General features: G+C 42.7%; 1 protein-coding gene across 1 annotated transcript in view; it reads left to right on the top strand.

Annotated features, from left to right (window-relative positions):
- The window catches only part of LOC127596313 (uncharacterized), a 747,551-nt gene that overhangs the window by 51,086 nt on the left and 675,550 nt on the right, over positions 1–20,915 (top strand). The gene's annotated exons all lie outside the window — the stretch shown is intronic.

Here is a 20,915-nt window from a genome sequence, read left to right on the forward strand (position 1 = left end):
ATTGAACATTGCTCACGGGAGAGTTTGGGATGAATATACCACACTATAGAAAGTTAACACTGTTCAGTTCTGTGGAACAGCAATATGGGGACATTCGAACACAGGCTCTCCAGAGTTAGGTTAAGACAAAAGTCATGTCACCTGAAACACACTCAGGTTTTTCAGGTCTCAAGAAATATGAGGACATGACGACTGAAATCATGGAGAGTCTATGTTTCTGACTTATAACTTCTCCTGTGTTTGTCAAAGAAAGCTGAAAACTCAAACCTAGTATATCATGATAAGAAGTAGTAACCTGTTGTAAGAATGAAGTGGATCTCTCACTCCATTCATGGTCTCCAGAGGGTTCAGTCAGGTCACTTGGTGTCTGCAACATAACATTACGGTGTCAAAATATTCAGCATTCTTCATTCTGACCAGTTAAGAAATGAATAAATATTAATTATCATTGAACATTGCTCACGGGAGAGTTTGGGATGAATATACCACACTATAGAAAGTTAACACTGTTCAGTTCTGTGGAACAGCAATATGGGGACATTCGAACACAGGCTCTCCAGAGTTAGGTTAAGACAAAAGTCATGTCACCTGAAACACACTCAAGTTTTTCAGGTCTGAAGAAATATGAGGACATGACGACTGAAATTATGGAGAGTCTATGTTTCTGACTTATAACTTCTCCTGTGTTTGTCAAAGAAAGCTGAAAACTCAAACCTAGTATATCATGATAAGAAGTAGTAACCTGTTGTAAGAATGAAGTGGATCTCTCACTCCATTCATGGTCTCCAGAGGGTTCAGTCAGGTCACTTGGTGTCTGTAACATAACATTACGGTGTCAAAATACTCAGCATTTTTCATTTTGACCAGTTAAGAAATGAATAAACATTAATTATCATTGAACATTGCTCATGGGAGAGTTTGGGATGAATATACCACACTATAGAAAGTTAACACTGTTCAGTTCTGTGGAACAGCAATATGGGGACATTCGAACACAGGCTCTCCAGAGTTAGGTTAAGACAAAAGTCATGTCACCTGAAACACTCTCAGGTTTTTCAGGTCTGAAGAAATATGAGGACATGACGACTGAAATCATGGAGAGTCCATGTTTCTGATTTATAAGTTCTCCTGTGTTTGTCAAAGAAAGCTGAAAACTCAAACCTATTATATAATGATAAGACGTAGTAACCTGTTGTAAGGAAGAAGTGGATCTTCCACTCCTTTCTTGATCTTCAAAAGGTTTCATCAGGATCGGAACACTTGGTGTCTGCAACATAGCAACAGTGCAGTGTCAGAAATATTCAAATTTATTCATCCTGATTAGTTAATAAATGAATAAACATTGTTATTCATTGAACATCGCTCACAGGAGGGTTTGGGATTAATATAAGACACTATAGAAAGTTAACACTGTTCAGCTCTGTGTAACAGCAATATGGGGACATTCGAACACAGGCTCTCCAGAGTTAAGTCCAGACAAAAATCATATCACCTGAAACACACTCCGGTTTTTCAGGTCTCAAGAAATATGAGGACATGACGACTGAAATCATGGAGAGTCTATGTTTCTGACTTATAACTTCTCCTGTGTTTGTCAAAGAAAGCTGAAAACTCAAACCTAGTATATCATGATAAGAAGTAGTAACCTGTTGAAAGGATGAAGTGGATCTCTCACTCCATTCATGGTCTCCAGAGGGTTCAGTCAGGTCACTTGGTGTCTGGAACATAACATTACGGTGTCAAAATATTCAGCATTCTTCATTCTGACCAGTTAAGAAATGAATAAACATTAATTATCATTGAACATTGCTCACGGGAGAGTTTGGGATGAATATACCACACTATAGAAAGTTAACACTGTTCAGTTCTGTGGAACAGCAATATGGGGACATTCGAACACAGGCTCTCCAGAGTTAGGTTAAGACAAAAGTCATGTCACCTGAAACACACTCAGGTTTTTCAGGTCTCAAGAAATATGAGGACATGACGACTGAAATCATGGAGAGTCTATGTTTCTGACTTATAACTTCTCCTGTGTTTGTCAAAGAAAGCTGAAAACTCAAACCTAGTATATCATGATAAGAAGTAGTAACCTGTTGTAAGAATGAAGTGGATCTCTCACTCCATTCATGGTCTCCAGAGGGTTCAGTCAGGTCACTTGGTGTCTGCAACATAACATTACGGTGTCAAAATATTCAGCATTCTTCATTCTGACCAGTTAAGAAATAAATAAATATTAATTATCATTGAACATTGCTCACGGGAGAGTTTGGGATGAATATACCACACTATAGAAAGTTAACACTGTTCAGTTCTGTGGAACAGCAATATGGGGACATTCGAACACAGGCTCTCCAGAGTTAGGTTAAGACAAAAGTCATGTCACCTGAAACACTCTCAGGTTTTTCAGGTCTGAAGAAATATGAGGACATGACGACTGAAATCATGGAGAGTCCATGTTTCTGATTTATAAGTTCTCCTGTGTTTGTCAAAGAAAGCTGAAAACTCAAACCTATTATATAATGATAAGACGTAGTAACCTGTTGTAAGGATGAAGTGGATCTCTCACTCCATTCATGGTCTCCAGAGGGTTCAGTCAGGTCACTTGGTGTCTGGAACATAACATTACGGTGTCAAAATATTCAGCATTCTTCATTCTGACCAGTTAAGAAATGAATAAACATTAATTATCATTGAACATTGCTCACGGGAGAGTTTGGGATGAATATACCACACTATAGAAAGTTAACACTGTTCAGTTCTGTGGAACAGCAATATGGGGACATTCGAACACAGGCTCTCCAGAGTTAGGTTAAGACAAAAGTCATGTCACCTGAAACACACTCAGGTTTTTCAGGTCTCAAGAAATATGAGGACATGACGACTGAAATCATGGAGAGTCTATGTTTCTGACTTATAACTTCTCCTGTGTTTGTCAAAGAAAGCTGAAAACTCAAACCTAGTATATCATGATAAGAAGTAGTAACCTGTTGTAAGAATGAAGTGGATCTCTCACTCCATTCATGGTCTCCAGAGGGTTCAGTCAGGTCACTTGGTGTCTGCAACATAACATTACGGTGTCAAAATATTCAGCATTCTTCATTCTGACCAGTTAAGAAATGAATAAATATTAATTATCATTGAACATTGCTCACGGGAGAGTTTGGGATGAATATACCACACTATAGAAAGTTAGCACTGTTCAGTTCTGTGGAACAGCAATATGGGGACATTCGAACACAGGCTCTCCAGAGTTAGGTTAAGACAAAAGTCATGTCACCTGAAACACACTCAAGTTTTTCAGGTCTGAAGAAATATGAGGACATGACGACTGAAATTATGGAGAGTCTATGTTTCTGACTTATAACTTCTCCTGTGTTTGTCAAAGAAAGCTGAAAACTCAAACCTAGTATATCATGATAAGAAGTAGTAACCTGTTGTAAGAATGAAGTGGATCTCTCACTCCATTCATGGTCTCCAGAGGGTTCAGTCAGGTCACTTGGTGTCTGTAACATAACATTACGGTGTCAAAATACTCAGCATTTTTCATTTTGACCAGTTAAGAAATGAATAAACATTAATTATCATTGAACATTGCTCATGGGAGAGTTTGGGATGAATATACCACACTATAGAAAGTTAACACTGTTCAGTTCTGTGGAACAGCAATATGGGGACATTCGAACACAGGCTCTCCAGAGTTAGGTTAAGACAAAAGTCATGTCACCTGAAACACTCTCAGGTTTTTCAGGTCTGAAGAAATATGAGGACATGACGACTGAAATCATGGAGAGTCCATGTTTCTGATTTATAAGTTCTCCTGTGTTTGTCAAAGAAAGCTGAAAACTCAAACCTATTATATAATGATAAGACGTAGTAACCTGTTGTAAGGAAGAAGTGGATCTTCCACTCCTTTCTTGATCTTCAAAAGGTTTCATCAGGATCGGAACACTTGGTGTCTGCAACATAGCAACAGTGCAGTGTCAGAAATATTCAAATTTATTCATCCTGATTAGTTAATAAATGAATAAACATTGTTATTCATTGAACATCGCTCACAGGAGGGTTTGGGATTAATATAAGACACTATAGAAAGTTAACACTGTTCAGCTCTGTGTAACAGCAATATGGGGACATTCGAACACAGGCTCTCCAGAGTTAGGTTAAGACAAAAGTCATGTCACCTGAAACACACTCAAGTTTTTCAGGTCTGAAGAAATATGAGGACATGACGACTGAAATCATGGAGAGTCCATGTTTCTGATTTATAACTTCTTCTGTGTTTGTCAAAGAAAGCTGAAAACTCAAACCTAGTATATCATGATAAGAAGTAGTAACCTGTTGTAAGGATGAAGTGTATCTATCATTCCATTCATGGTCTCCAGAGGGTTCAGTCAGGTCACTTGGTGTCTGCAACATAACATTACGGTGTCAAAATATTCAGCATTCTTCATTCTGACCAGTTAAGAAATGAATAAATATTAATTATCATTGAACATTGCTCACGGGAGAGTTTGGGATGAATATACCACACTATAGAAAGTTAACACTGTTCAGTTCTGTGGAACAGCAATATGGGGACATTCGAACACAGGCTCTCCAGAGTTAGTTTAAGACAAAAGTCATGTCACCTGAAACACACTCAGGTTTTTCAGGTCTGAAGAAATATGAGGACATGACGACTGAAATCATGGAGAGTCTATGTTTCTGACTTATAACTTCTCCTGTGTTTGTCAAAGAAAGCTGAAAACTCAAACCTAGTATATCATGATAAGAAGTAGTAACCTGTTGTAAGGATGAAGTGTATCTATCACTCCATTCTTGTTCTCCAGAGGGTTCAGTCAGGTCACTTGGTGTCTGCAACATAACATTACGGTGTCAAAATACTCAGCATTTTTCATTTTGACCAGTTAAGAAATGAATAAATATTAATTATCATTGAACATTGCTCACGGGAGAGTTTGGGATGAATATATCACACTATAGAAAGTTAACACTGTTCAGTTCTGTGGTACAGCAATATGGGGACATTCGAACGCAGGCTCACCAGATGTTAGGTTAAGGCAAAAGTCATGTCACCTGAAACACACTCGGGTTTTTCAGGTCTAAAGAAATATGAGGAAATGACGACTGAAATCATGGAGAGTCCATGTTTCTGATTTATAACTTCTCCTGTGTTTGTCAAAGAAAGCTGAAAACTCAAACCTAGTATATCATGATAAGAAGTAGTAACCTGTTGTAAGGATGAAGTGGATCTCTCACTCCCTTCTTGGTCTCCAGAAGGTTCAGTCAAGATCCCGTCACTTGGTGTCTGCAACATAACACCATTACGGTGCCATTACGGGACATTCGAACACAGGCTCTCCAGTGTTAGGTCCAGACAAAAGTCATTTCACCTGATCACACTCAGGTTTTTCAGCAACATTACAGTATCAGAAATATTCTAAAAAGTATTCTACAGTAACTGGGAAGTATGAGGGCATGACTGAAATCATGAAAATCAACATTATAGCAACCATAGAGTGTCAGAAATATGTCGTAGTTACATGACTTTTGAATAAATTAAACTTCATACACAGCACAAGCCGGCTCTTTATGGTAGTTACCACTGTACAGCTCTTATAGCTCACAATTTCAGGACAACAGACATGACTGACACCCGAAACATACTCTTTCAGACTAAAACAATGTAATGACTGAAAAATAATTCCGGTGACCATTCGTTGTTTTCAACTAAGTAGAGACTTTTGATGGGCAGTACAAATTGCTGATAAAAATGTGGATTTGTCAAACAGCTACCACAGCCTTCTTCAATCAGGTGAAATAAGCATTATGAAGGAAGTTTAAAGGCATCTAATTTTCCTCGACTATTACGGATGTATGCGTTTTTATGAATTGTGATATTTGGTGAAGCACAATAATTTAACAGAAGCCGAATAATTTCTATTTCTATTTTTTCATTCCAAGATATTCCTAGTTCTACATGGCAATACAATATTCTCAATAATTGAATGATAATGGCTGCTAAACACCCCTCCGTGAGTCGTCACCGTACCGTGGTGGAGGGGTTTGTGTGTCCCAATGATCCTAGAAGCTAAGTTGTCTGGGGCTTTATGCCCCTGGCAGGGTCACCCATGGCAAACAGGTTCGAGGTGAGGGGCCAGACAAAGCACGGCTCAAAAGACCCCAATGACGACAAAAATAAATGGATCTAGGTTTCCCTTGCCCGGACGCGGGTCACCGGGGCCCCCCTCTGGAGCCAGGCCTGGAGGTGGGGCTCGTTGGCAGGCGCCTGGTGGCCGGGCTTACACCCATGGGGCCCGGCCGGGCACAGCCCGAAGAGGCAACGTGGGTCCCCCTTCCCATGGGCTCACCACCCATGAGAGGGGCCAAAGGGGTCGGGTGCAATGCGAGCTGGGCGGCAGCCAAAGGCGGGGACCCTGGCGGTCCGATCCTCGGCTGCAGAAGCTAGCTCTTGGGACATGGAATGTCACCTCTCTGGCAGGGAAGGAGCCCGAGCTGGTGTGTGAGGCAGAGAATTTCCGACTGGATATAGTCGGACTTGCCTCCACACACAGCCTGGGTTCTGGTACCAGTTCTCTCGAGAGGGGTTGGACTCTCTTCCACTCTGGAGTTGCTCACGGTGAGAGGCGCAGAGCAGGTGTGGGCATACTCATTGCCCCCCGGCTCAGTGCCTGTACATTGGGGTTCACACCGGTAGACGAGAGGGTTGCCTCCCTCCGCCTTCGGGTGGGTGGACGGGTCCTGACTGTTGTTTGTGCATATGCACCAAACAGCAGCTCAGCATACCCACCCTTTTTGGAGTCCTTGGAGGGTGTGCTGGAGAGTACTCCTGCTGGGGACTCCCTTGTTCTGCTAGGGGACTTCAATGCTCACGTGGGCAATGACAGTGATACCTGGAGGGGCGTGATTGGGAGGAACGGCCCCCCCGATCAAAACCCGAGTGGTGTTTTGTTATTGGACTTCTGTGCTCGCCACGGATTGTCCATAACGAACACCCTGTTCAAGCATAAGGGTGTCCATATGTGCACTTGGCACCAGGACACCCTAGGCCGCAGTTCGATGATCGACTTTGTAGTTGTATCATCGGATTTGCGGCCGCATGTTCTGGACACTCGGGTGAAGAGAGGGGCGGAGCTGTCAACTGATCACCACCTGGTGGTGAGTAGGCTCCGATGGTGGGGGAAGATGCCGGTCCGTCCTGGCAGACCCAAACGTATAGTGAGGGTTTGTTGGGAACGTCTGGCGGAATCCCCTGTCAGAAGGAGTTTCAACTCCCACCTCCGACAGAGCTTTTCCCATGTTCCGGGGGAGACGGGGGACATTGAGTCCGAGTGGACCATGTTCCGTGCCTCTATTGTTGAGGCGGCCAATCTGAGTTGTGGCCGTAAGGTGGTTGGTGCCTGTCGTGGCGGCAATCCTCGTACTCGCTGGTGGACACCAGCAGTAAGGGATGCCGTCAAGCTGAAGAAGGAGTCCTATCGAGCCTTTATGGCCTGTGGGACCCCAGAGGCAGCTGACGGGTATCGACTGGCCAAGCGGACCGCGGCTTCGGTGGTCACCGAGGCAAAAACCCGAGCGTGGGAAGAGTTCGGTGAGGCCATGGAAGCCGACTTCCGGACGGCTTCGAGGAAATTCTGGTCCACCATCCGACGTCTCAGGAGGGGGAAGCAGTGCACCACTAACACTGTGTACAGTGGGGATGGGGCACTGCTGACTTCGACTCGGGACGTTGTGAACCGGTGGGCAGAGTACTTCGAAGACCTCCTCAACTCCACCAACACGCCTTCCTTTGAGGAAGCAGAGCCTGGGGACTCTGAGGTGGGCTCTCCTATCTCTGTGGTTGAAGTCACCGATGTGGTTAAAAAGCTCCTCGGTGGCAAGGCCCCAGGGGTGGATGAGATCCGCCCGGAGTTCCTCAAGGCTCTGGATGTTGTGGGGCTGTCCTGGTTGACACGCCTCTACAACATCGCGTGGTCAACAGGGAGAGTGCCTCTGGATTGGCAGACCGGGGTGGTAGTCCCTCTTTTTAAAAAGGGGGACCGGAGGGTGTGTTCCAACTACAGAGGGATCACACTCCTCAGCCTCCCTGGTAAGGTCTATTCAGGGGTGCTGGAGAGGAGGGTCCGTCAGGAAGTCGAGCCTCAGATTGAGGAGGAGCAGTGTGGTTTTCGTCCCGGCCGTGGAACAGTGGACCAGCTCTACACCCTTAGCAGGGTCCTTGAGGGTATGTGGGAATTCGCCCAACCAGTCTACATGTGTTTTGTGGACTTGGAGAAGGCGTTTGACCGTGTCCCTCGGGGAGTTCTGTGGGGGGTGCTTCGTGGGTATGGGGTACCGAACCCCCTGATACGGGCTGTTTGGTCACTATACCACCGATGTCAGAGTTTGGTTCGCATTGCCGGCAGTAAGTCGGAACCGTTTCCAGTGGGGGTAGGACTCCGCCAAGGCTGCCCTTTGTCGCCGATTCTGTTCATAACCTTTATGGACAGAATTTCTAGGCGCAGCCGAAGCGTTGAGGGAGTCTGTTTTGGGGGCCTCAGTATTACATCCCTGCTTTTTGCAGATGATGTGGTGCTGTTGGCTCCTTCAAACGGGGCTCTACAACTCTCACTGGAGCGTTTCGCAGCCGAGTGTGAAGCGGTTGGGATGAAAATCAGCACCTCCAAATCTGAAACCATGGTCCTCAGTCGGAAAAGGGTGGATTGCCCCCTCCGGGTCGGGGAGGAGATATTACCCCAAGTGGAGGAGTTTAAGTATCTTGGGGTCTTGTTCACGAGTGAGGGCAGGAGGGAGCGAGAGATCGACAGGCGGATCGGTGCAGCGTCTGCTGTGATGCGGACGTTGTATCGGTCTGTCGTGGTGAAGAAGGAGCTGAGCCAAAGGGCGAAGCTCTCAATTTACCGGTCGATCTACGTCCCAACCCTCATCTATGGCCACGAGCTATGGGTCGTGACCGAAAGAACGAGATCCCGGATACAAGCGGCCGAAATGAGTTTTCTCCGCAGGGTGTCCGGGCTCTCCCTTAGCGATAAGGTGAGGAGCTCGGTCATCCGGGAGGGGCTCAGAGTCGAGCCGCTTCTCCTCCACATCGAGAGGAGCCAGATGAGGTGGCTTGGGCATCTGATTCGGATGCCTCCTGAGCGCCTCCCTGGTGAGGTGTTCCGGGCATGTCCCACCGGGAGGAGACCCCGAGGAAGACCCAGGACACGCTGGAGAGACTACGTCACCCAGCTGGCCTGGGAACGCCTCGGAATCCCCCGGGGAGAGCTGGAAGAAGTAGCTAGGGAGAGGGAAGTCTGGGCTTCCCTGCTAAAGCTGTTGCCCCCGCGACCCGGCCCCGGATAAGCGGTAGATGATGGATGGATGGATGGATGGATGGCTGCTAAACATTTTCTTCAAAAGTACTTCAATTATTTTTGCTCCAATATGATCAATGGCATAAAAAATAATAAATGCTGTTTATTGTGACAGTTTTGGGGTAAATACAATGTACGAATAAAATCTGTCACTGTGACAGGCTTTGGTTGCAGCTCTTGTCATATGCTTGCGGTAGCCATAAGAATTAGATAGCAGGTAGATTGATAGCATACCTTTATAATCATTGATCCACTGGGCTTTCAAACAAGGCTTGTTGACTCCAGATAAAAGGAGCAGCCTCAGATTCAGGGCTCAGTCTGGTTCTTCTTTGTGACATTATCACCACCAGTAAACATCTACAATGGAAAGTGAGAAGAAGTCAGCCAGACAAGCAAGCACAATATTATGGCAGCACTTATTTTGGCTCAAAAAGTACTGAGCCAAAGGAATATTATTTTCTTCCTCAAAAATACAAAAATTCATTTCATCAAACATTTGCTGGTCAGACTAATAGATTCGGGCAAACCATTTGTCAGGCAGATAACAATGTAAAATTAAAATAGAGTAACACAATATTGTCTTGACCAAATGTACCAACAAAGCTGAATTCTGCTATAATTTCATTGCAAACGTTTGTTTGTTTTTTTCATTGAAACGGTGTACAATTGAATCAGCACAAGAATAAACAGTGTAAATACACCGGGCTTAGCGTAAATGCTAGAAGTGCCTGGCCCACTTTCATTAGGCTACCTGTACTAACTAATTTAAATTAACTGCAATCGAATAAAACAAATACTGCACTGAAATAAACATATGGTACCAAAACCAAGTTCCACAGACTGTGTTGTTAAAGATTTAGAAAAGTTTTCCAGAACCTTGCCTGCAGGACATGTCCACATTACTTTTACTGGAAGCTTATTAGCATGCTAACGATCGAGCTAGCTAGCTAGCTAGCTGTCTTATTGAATGATATTACCTTTGGTGGGCACTGTTAAACACGGTTATATTGAACAACTTCTATGTTACGGTAAGATAAATGAAAAGGAATTGCTTACCCGATGGTCATCCACGCGTGGTCGTGTTTGAGAGTAGGATTGTCTGGCTGCTTCACATGTTGGATTTTGTGTGACTGCTAATTGATTTGACTTATCAGGACGAGGGCGGGGAAAATGTGTGAGTCAGTCCGAAAAAGATGACATTTGAGGTCCTGCACAATGACGTCACTGAAAGTGTGTTAAAAGTGTGTTAAGTACCGAAGTTGGCCACTAGTTTTCCAAATGAAAAGTGAGTCGAAAGTTAAACACACTTAAACACACAATTTCTGAAAATTGTGCTCTTTCAGGACATCACTTATTTTTGGTGTGGGAGTATCCTCGTGAGCTCTAGAGTAGTGTAGACTGCGTGGAAATATGAGGACGCGAAAAATGTCCTCATTTTTCCACAGGTCCTCATTGTGAAGGTGTGTTATCATAAAATTGTCCTGAGATGTCATGAATACAAACGCACACGCACACACACACACACACACACACACACACACACACACACAGCGCATCTGGTTGGGAGGTTGGCGCGGATCAGTGCATCAAATCTTTTCAAGGGACCTGCAAAAGCCATCCATGCGCAGCGCCTGAAGATGACAAAGCAAGCTCCACGATGGACCCGGAGTGCTATTGGCCAAATGTGAAGTGAGCAGGAAAGGAAAAGGGTCAGCACAAGAGCAGGACGGATTTGTGTTTTTGCATATGCGCGGGCACTCCCACTGGTTGCAGGGTGCTAGCGTCTAGAGCAAAATATACTCTAACGGACACTTAACATATTTGCCAAAAGATCATAAGCCATTCCTGGCTGGAATTTGAGGGCATCAATCACAACTGGGCGAAATCCACTCACACACGTACACACACACACACACACACACACAAAAAAAGACATTGCCACCATCAACTGCTTTACATCTGTCAGGGGTCCCACGGGGCAGGCAGAATGGCGGGATGGTAAAACCGCTTTTAATGGTAAACATTACACACTGATAGAAAGTGTCAGGATAATTTATCTATATGGCCCCACTGAGAGTCGCTTAACCACCTTTATCGCTCTTTTCGGGGGAGAGAAAGGCACAGGAGATGCTCTCCTTTTCGCACAGCGCGATCCTTCCCCTCGTGCCCCGGATTTACCGGTACTCACCATTGAGCCAACTCGCATGCTGAGATGTGAGACGATACACTACATATATAATGAGGCCAATTCTTCCTATACAGACAGACTACTACAAAGAAAACACATTGTATGACCACCTGCAAATACACTGAACAGTGTGTTTTTACACACACCAACTAACTTCTCTCGTCTTCCTGTTTACAAGTAAAGCACAAATTACACTCCACTACACAAATGACACTCTCACGTGGTCCAGTATAAAGGTCCAAAACCTACTCACTCCGGAATTTGCTCCTGCATTTCAGCTTTAGAAGGACATCCATCTTTCCAACATGTATTTATTGCGAAGGGAGACAAATGCAACAAACTGTTTTTGACCAATTTGACTCCAACAAATGAAAGTGCGTCATTCCGATTGGGACTGGATTGGCATATTGGGGCACTTTAGGCCGTTAAAACATAACCAGTTCAAAACACATGCATGGGTGCAAATTCATTGATTTATGTATGCTGTTGTTCCTGCTCACCACCTTTATTTTTATTTGCGTTTGTTTTTTATAATCAATGTCTGGCAGAAATTTGAAATATAAAAGTATGTAATAGAGATGGTGACTGAGACTATATTGTTCAGAAAACAAACACAGTTATTAAATCGAATAAGTGCTTTCATGAGTCAAACGTAATAGTCAACATAAATGAAAGACTTGTGTTTATAAAAACTGCTTCTATACCTCAAACAAGATCATTTGTTGTATAAGGAATTACTATGCTCTTGTAAAAAAATGCTTAAAATTAAACCACCTGTAATGTGCTTACTCAAATGCCGTATAGCATGACATGAATAACATACACATTCTTTTTTTTTAACAACAAAAAAGATTAGTTTGATAGTCCAATGAAAAGGTTCCACAGACATAAGGTGAGGTGAAACTCATTTTCATATATTTAAATTTCAAGCCTGTGGGGGAAAGGTGCCAATTCAAGCATTACATTGCTAGATGATCAAATATTGCTAGGTATTAATTCCATTCATTCATGCTGATTGTTTTGGGGTTTTTTCCATTTGGAAACTCTTCAATATTTTTCTTATGTTCAACACTTTGACAACAGGAACAATGTCTACTGAATGACCATTTGTGACATTAGTGACAGAAAATAAGCATAAATGAATGTAAATACTCTTACCATAGACGCTACTACTGTTGCTGCTGCTGATCATTTCGTGCTGGAAAAGATGGGGAGGAAGCAATTAATTAGCGGAGGGGAATTTAAAGAAAACACCTCGACACAATTTCCTACTCAGAATAAGGGAGGAACTCATTATCATTTCTGTCACCAACTCATGTCAAGTTGAGAACGCATTAAAGAAGTTAAAATGTTTGCAACGTCTTCACTCCAACTTGTAAGGCAAATTTAGCGACACACGTTAAAAGATTTATGCGCGTCTTAATTGGAAGGGGGTGGGGGCACGTAACAAAACCACGGCAAGCTCTGGCAGGTGCGCTCCGATTAAAATGGCGTTTCAGAAATTAATACCAAAAAAAGACTAATGGACAAAAAAAAACTTGTTGCAATCATTCGTTCTTCATTTTAAACGTAAAAAAACCCAAACAAACAAACAAATTTCCCTCCCTATACTCTGCTTACCTGTTATTTTTGCCACAGGTCGACCTCGAGCGTGAGGGGGGGTGGGGGGATGAGAGATTGTGTGCCGTCCTAGGGCAGCATTGGAACCAGGACAGGTTCGGTGTGTAGGTTTGGGCCAGGTCGAAGCATTCCTGCCGAGTCTCGAGTGGGCGGCTCACGAGACGCTGACCACAGCCGCCACTGCCATGATGAATCTCAGCGGCGGTGGCGGCGGCAGCAACAGCACTTCATCCAACAGATGCTTCTCGCCCTGGTCGACGCCACGCCAGCCCCGACGCGCATGCGTACACCGAGCATTCAAACGACCCAGCCTATGCGTGCGTCGAGGTTTTTCTCTTTTTTTCTCTTTTCCAAAATCAAATCATTGGTGGTGGGAAGTAACAACTGTACAATTCTGAGGAATCTTATAAGAACTGATCTGATCTCATTGGACCGGTGAGACAATTTCCTTTATTTTTGTTAGTTTTTATTATTTATTTATTTTTAACATATTTTTGCGTTGGGTATCAAAAGGACGGGACGAGGAACTACGCAAATTGTTACTGTATTCTAGTAGATTTTTTAGGTATCTGTGTTTGAATATAAATAGATAATAATAATGTGTTTTTGGCTCGTGTGCGCGCGTGTGCGTGCGTGCGTGCGTGTGTGCGCGTGTAGGCCAATTCTGTCAGCCAATCGAGATTCTCTTACTAAATGTGGCGGTAAGAAAAGTTTTTATTAGTCAATTGGTTTCAGAATTAGCTTTACGATAAAGGTTGATACAAGTGGCTCATAAATTGTTAATCCGTTGACAGTTTCGTGACAGAAAGTGGTTTTAATAGGGTTCTGAAAAAAAACGTGCCAAAAGCAAGAAAGCACAAAATGATTTATCGCGGGTGGCCACAAGGGTGCAGACTCACTCGCAAATGCACATCAACGTCTTGTGTCAGGTGTTTTTATCCGCCCGAAATTGCCAAGTCAAAAGTCATATGCCAGCCACTAAACCTTTTTGTGTAGCCTGACCACATGATCCTTCGCGGGATTAGCTCACAATTAAGTACGGTGACATTATTGTAGAAACAATGAAAAACGTTTTACATATTCACACTGCTACAACTAAATGGTATCCATTCTTTATTACTGCTTTTGAAGTCGTTATTTCATGTCATCGAAAATAATTGTGATCACTTAACCCCACCACCACTTGATGTCTGCAAAGACTTCAAGCATAACATGTCAAAATCAATTTGAGTACGGACTTGTAGCATAAATGTACTGTGAAGCAGTTAAAAAAAAGACCTCATTCCCATGGTGATTACGGGACGTAGTATGCATGTTTTTCACACAATTCAAAACATCTCACTGGCGCATGATTAAAGTCTATCGGATATTCTCTGGTTAAAATACACAAAGGAAAAAGAATAAAAGCGCTATAAAGACCGGTGAGAAATGTTTCCAACGACCTCATCATAATGTCACCGTGAATGCGTGCATGACACAAGTAGGAAGGCAGCCTATCAACAAGGGAGGAATTTATATTTCTCTAAGACTGACTTGACCGTCAGTGTGAGTACAGGGGCTTTGGGCTAGTGTGGCCACTTTGGAGTGCCTTGTTGTCTGCCTTAAGTGCATGCACAACACGGTTAGGAAGGTGGAAGAGCGGGGAGTTTTCAAAGTCCAACTTGATAGTGTGCGGACATGAACTTTGGGCTGACGTGACAACTTTAGAGTGCCTTATTGTCACAGTAGTGAAAAAGCCCTGTGATGACCCGGTGAGATACAGCACAATCCAGCCATTGGAGGCTTTAAGTGGATATATTTTCAAACATGCAGTTATGTGTAGGCATGAAAAAGATGCTAGACGAAGTAGCATCCATTAGGGGGGGAAAAAAATCCTTAACTTTCATTCAAGATTAAAGTGTGGCCAACCGATGTCATTTTCTACACTTTTCCTCAAAAAATTTCAAATGATATATGCTAGTTCAACCCATTTAATCCTGAAAGATCAACTGAAAAAGCCTTAATTCACAATTTACGTCGTTCTAGCTGCAAAATATTAAAGTCATTTCTGAACCTTTCATTATAAGTGGAACCATTTGACTGATATAACTGACGGGCCTTTCACTTGATTTAGTGTGGTTTACAATTGCAAAAAAAAAAAAAATCATAACAAGGGCTGGTTGTTATGTAAATTAGCTCCCCATGACTTAGCAGCGACACATACTAAAATTTATTGATTTTCTGCAAAATCTATGTTTTGTCTTTTCATCCTTATTAAGTAAAGTGACATATTAAGATTAGAATGTTATGATGACTTTTTCTGTTGCGAGTCACACTTATAATTCTTTCAGTCACAGGATGTGTAAACTGTCTCCGCTGCCTGATCTTCCTGTTTGGCCCCTGCAGCTGGGAGAAGTAATGTATGTTCGCATGTCCTGACCTCTGCCCTTTATTGTGTTGTGGCCTGCTTACATAATGACAGCACTAGCTTTTCGTATTCTCATTCGGGGCAGAAAAAGATGCCCTGAGGAAGCAACACTAAACAACACGAATGGGAAATTGTATGCTTGGACACTCATGCAAAATTCAGCATTTTCGTGCGGAGATGGCTCCTAGTGCAAGACAGGTTATAGTTTAACAGGCAAGCCTATTTTGACTTATTTTAAATCTGCAGGAAATGTTTATAAATTTGATCCAGGAGACAGACGTGCAAATATTAATTGCTGCACGTATGCAAGGAATTTTATTAGATGCACCGATTTTTTTTTTAGTTTACCTGCTGTCTCCATCTTTCTCTGCGATCTTTAATGGCGTGATCACCATTAACTCCACTGTAAATATATCAGGAAAAGGCGTACAGTTGAAATAAACCCCAAATGAAAGTGTTTGAAATTCATGAATTGTGGTCGTTGTTACATCACAAGATACATGAAGTCATGTCTCTGTCTCCACAGTTCAAATATTGGAAGTACAAAGTGGTCCCCTGGTAGGCTTGTGATGTATTCTTAGAGACTGTTGTGGCCAACCTCCACTTGCGCATCCTTATGATTAATATATGACAACAGAAGAACATTCGAATGGGACAAAAGAAGTCATTATGTAGAGTTGTCTTCTTTAACCAGGTTTTTATATTAGCAGAGGGAGGAGGGAGCTTTCACGGGTCCAGTGAAAAGAAGTGAGTACCTCTAAAATCAGGGAGTTGATTGCAGATTTCCACTTGGGGTTTTATTTAATTTAGCAGTCACGCGCAACATCCTGTATTGTCAAGAAACTTAACGTACGGTTCGGCTCCAATCTCGATGCTCAATGACTGAATTCCTCAGGAGATCCTTTTTCACCCCCATCAGTGATCAGGCTTTCCAGCACCTCAGCCAGTGTTACATGTGGTCTTAGATTTATCTGAACTCACACATTCCAGTGCTTTCCACATCATCGTTCACAACTATGAGGCACCAAACGCATCTGTGCAGTCTCAACGGATGTCCCGAGGCAGAAATGGAGCCACTCTCCGCCCAATCTTCTTTCAGTATGTTGTGGGTTAAGTCAATGAGACAGAACGTCGCTGTTCTCTCGGTCCCAGACCAAGTGTGAAACACAATGGCTTCACCACTTGCGTCATGGGTGGCTGAAGGCTTTCATCTTGTCACACAGGTGATAAGGTCTAAAAGCCTGATGTAATTGTCACCGGTCAGATGTAGGACACGTAACATATAGATCGAATGCATCTACACCACAGCTGAGCTCTCAATCGACATAGGTAGCAAAGTACTTGGATATATTGGAGAGGATGGCATTGTGGGCATGAGTAGTTCAGGCAGACACAGAAGAATGAAGTGGAAGTGTCCAGTCAGGCAAGAGACACAAAATCAGAGGCAATGTAACAAACTAAAGAGAAAGACTGGGGAAAAAAAGGCTCACAGTCTGTTAATTTTTCATCATTCTCATTTCGTGAGATAAACAGTTAGTGTGATCTGGGAAGTTCCAAATTCACTGTTCCAAAGCAAAATAGCAAAGCACAAAAGTGTTTTTTATTTATTTGTTTCACAATCCCGAATTGAAAATTGTGTTGTAGTAGTTTAAATGTCATTGTTAAACCTAATTTCCCGAAGAAAATCCCAGTGAGCTGGCTCAAATTTGGCTCGGCTATTAAATAGGGATGTGAATCTCAGCACTGAGGACGATCCGATACACATCAAGATCCACTGCCAGCGATGCGATACTTAAACGATACACATTAAGTTCAAATCAATGCGATCCGATACGATACAATGCAATTTGTTCCGATATTGTGCAATTAAACATGATGCAAATAAGCAAAGAAAAAAAGCTTTTAAAAAGCTGGAATTCAGTATGGTATTACAAAAAGGATACCACTTTATTCCTTATAAAGAGTTGAACTTGTAAAACAACTTATTTAATCCCTTTCACAATTGGGTTTTGTGCAAAGAAAATGTAAACAATTTGGCACCTGAGACTCACAGCTATTGCTATAGTGTAAACACAAACAGACTATTCTCACCGAGTGTCATATGAAATATGATAATAATATATATATGTATATGAATCTATAGCGCAAGATGTCCACCCATCCACTGTAAGTGCAACTCTTTTCGCACTGTTCAGCGACACAGTAATCTCACTTCTCACTTTGTTGTACACATCGGGAATATGTTTGTAAGTGAACACAGACCTGTCTGGTATTTTATACCTGGGTTCCAAAACGTGCACGAGCTGTCTGAAACCCTCGTTGTCCACCACGCTAAGGCTGGAGGTCTTTGCATATGAAATAAGCAGTGGCCTTAGTTATAGCCATTGCGCGGTCACAGTGAGTTGCAAGGGGACTCCCAAAATAAGAGGCAATTTTTTTCTGATCCTGACCTGGTTTACCAAGAGTTTCTCCGGTGTCCGACGAGGAACTGGGCGGGGAAGCGGGAGGGAAACTTGTCGGTGATCTGGTGCCATCGGTTTAAGTGGGTCTGCATATTTGTGGTGCTGCCGTTGTATGGCTTCTTAGTGCGACATTCCTTGCAAATTACGGAGGTTTTATCAAGCTTTCCGTCTTTCTTTTCGAAGCCGTAGTATTTCCAAACATAAGATTTGAATGTTGCGGCTGCATTAAATATAGTAGTTTCCTCGCCTCCCCTTGCGCTAACTTCCATAATGTTTCGCTAGTTGTGTACTGGACTGTATGTGACGCACGGCTACCGTCCGTATTCAAAACAAAACGCAAAGCAATGATGGTGCATTCATTGCGCCTAGGAAAGGCAGATATGTAACGTTTAACATGAATAAAACGGCGCTTGATTCCGATTTTACCGATACCCATCAATGCATCGTGATGAATCGCGATTTCACCCGTCATCGTGATGAATCGCGATTTCACCCGTCAATCGCGTCATATCCAGTGAATGAGCCGATGCACTCGGATCGCGCACGTGCGCATCGATGTATCGATTAATATCGATTATTTTCCACACCCTTACTATTAAAAGGTGAATTCAGTTTGAAATTCCCTATTCCTCTGCATAATGATACGACTTTGAGAGCTTAGAGAAAATGAAAGCGTCCACATTAATGCACTTGATGATCCTGGATGGTTGACTCGTTTTCATGACAGTTGGCCGACTTTGTTTATTGAGCACAAAGTTTGTTTTCAATGCGAGCAAGCAATTCAGAGATTGATTGCATTTTGCAATAGTGTTAAACGTAACCATGCTGAAGCCTTTCCAGACATTGCGACTCTTCCGTCCACATTTTTAGACCGATTTAATACGGACCCTATTTAGTCACTTGTTCTCTCATCTTTCACCTTCTCACTCTTAAAGTGAAGGATAACCGCTGCGAGCAAGCAATTTTGTGCCAATTCTCGTGTTTCCAACTCAACGCAGCATGCATGCAATAAATGCTGAATAGAGAAACACGCATGGGCTGTGTGATAAGTGGGAGAATCCAAATGCTTACAGTGTAAGAGAAATTGAAGCAGGAAAAAAATCTCCACCTCAAGAACAACAGATAGCAAACTGAGTATAAATTTAGAAATTGATCAATGTGGAAAATAATCAATAAGTTTGAGTCATGCCAAATTGGAAGATTAGAGTGTCATTTGACAATGCCCTTCACGGTGGCCACACAAAATGTTGACACTCGGGGTACAATTTGGACATTTTTACTTTGAAGGTGAGCTCACTTTTATTTCCAGTTGCTTAGACAGTCATGGCTGTGTGTTGACTTATTTTGAAGGTTTAGTAAATTTACATTGTCATACAAGATGTAGACTACTTCACATTGTAGCAACAAACCATTTCTTCAGTCTTGTCCAATGAAAAAATTAAATCCTAAAAATTTGAGAGGTGTACTCACTTCTTGTAGATGCACGAGTACTGACGTGAATTCGTTTCCGGCTATTGTTGTCACAGATACCTTTCATGTTCCCCACAATATTTATCTTCAAAGTCAACATTATTTTGATGATGTGCAATTAAATTGTGTCTGTGCGTCTGTATGTGCACTTGCTCGACAAACTTGAACTCTTTCCTCCTGCCTACTGTAGAACCAACCAACTGAGACAAGGCTGTCATCGCAACCAGTTGAGTTGACCCTGTCAGGGAGACGACCGCCCCGCCACTCAACAAGACTGGCCAACATGACACACAGGAAAAACAGAAATGTGCGTGTTTATAAAGCTCTCTTCTCTCAAAGCTGGAGTTTGGAGTCTCATACTGTAAATGAGGTAAAAATTAAACTAGAGGCATAAGATGGGGAAAAGAGAGAGGATTCCCCCGCAACCCCAAAAAACATTTTAGCAATACTAACAGTTCAACTTGTTTTTTGAACCCTCAAATTCACATTGTATTCATGGTATCAGATGCTAATAGGCTATAGCATTAAGCTAGCAGGGACTTTCTTTAGGCCAGGGGTTGGCAACCCAAAATGTTGAAAGAGCCATTTAGGACAACAACAAACAAAAAACAAATATATCTGGAGCCGCAAAAAAATAAAAGCCTTCTATAAAACCTACAATGAAGAAAACACATGCTGTATGTATGGAGGAGACTGGACTGTCTCAGAATTGTTTGTTATACATTCCTTTGTTGTGTGTTCACAAGCGCCCCCATAGAATTTATTTTGTAATTCCCCTGCTTGATTTTTTGTTTTGGTGCATTATTTACGCTTTTCTTAGTGTCAATGAAGTGATCATTAATTTCCGTTTTTCTGAGGCTGTCTTTGAACGCCTCTTGAGTCGAACGAGAAGAGAGAAGGCACGTAGTCGGACGCAGACGTGCCTGTGTTTGTCGAGACTGTTAAAAGCATAAATAAAGTATACGTTTTTAAAAAAAACATCACAGCTCTCCTTTTTCGGAGCTGCAACATGTATCTATATTTGAGCTATATTAGCCTACTATCAAAAGCTTTTTCCATTTTAAAACATTTTTTATAAAACTCCAGGGAGCCACTAGGTGTCGCTAAAGAGCTGCATGCGGCTCTGGAGTCGCGTGTTGCCGACCTCTGCTTTCGGCAGTCGTTTGGCTCTTTTAAAAACAAAAAAGTTAATTCTTTTTCTTTTAAATTAAAATGAACTTAAGTGGTGAGTGGCGTTAAACAGATGCGGCTCTGGAGTCGCGTGTTGCCGACCTCTGCTTTCGGCAGTCGTTTGGCTCTTTTAAAAACAAAAAAGTTAATTCTTTTTCTTTTAAATTAAAATGAACTTAAGTGGTGAGTGGCGTTAAACAGATGCGGCTCTGGAGTCG

This window comes from Hippocampus zosterae, chromosome 2, assembly GCF_025434085.1.
Source record: "Hippocampus zosterae strain Florida chromosome 2, ASM2543408v3, whole genome shotgun sequence".
Classification (NCBI taxonomy): domain Eukaryota; kingdom Metazoa; phylum Chordata; class Actinopteri; order Syngnathiformes; family Syngnathidae; genus Hippocampus; species Hippocampus zosterae.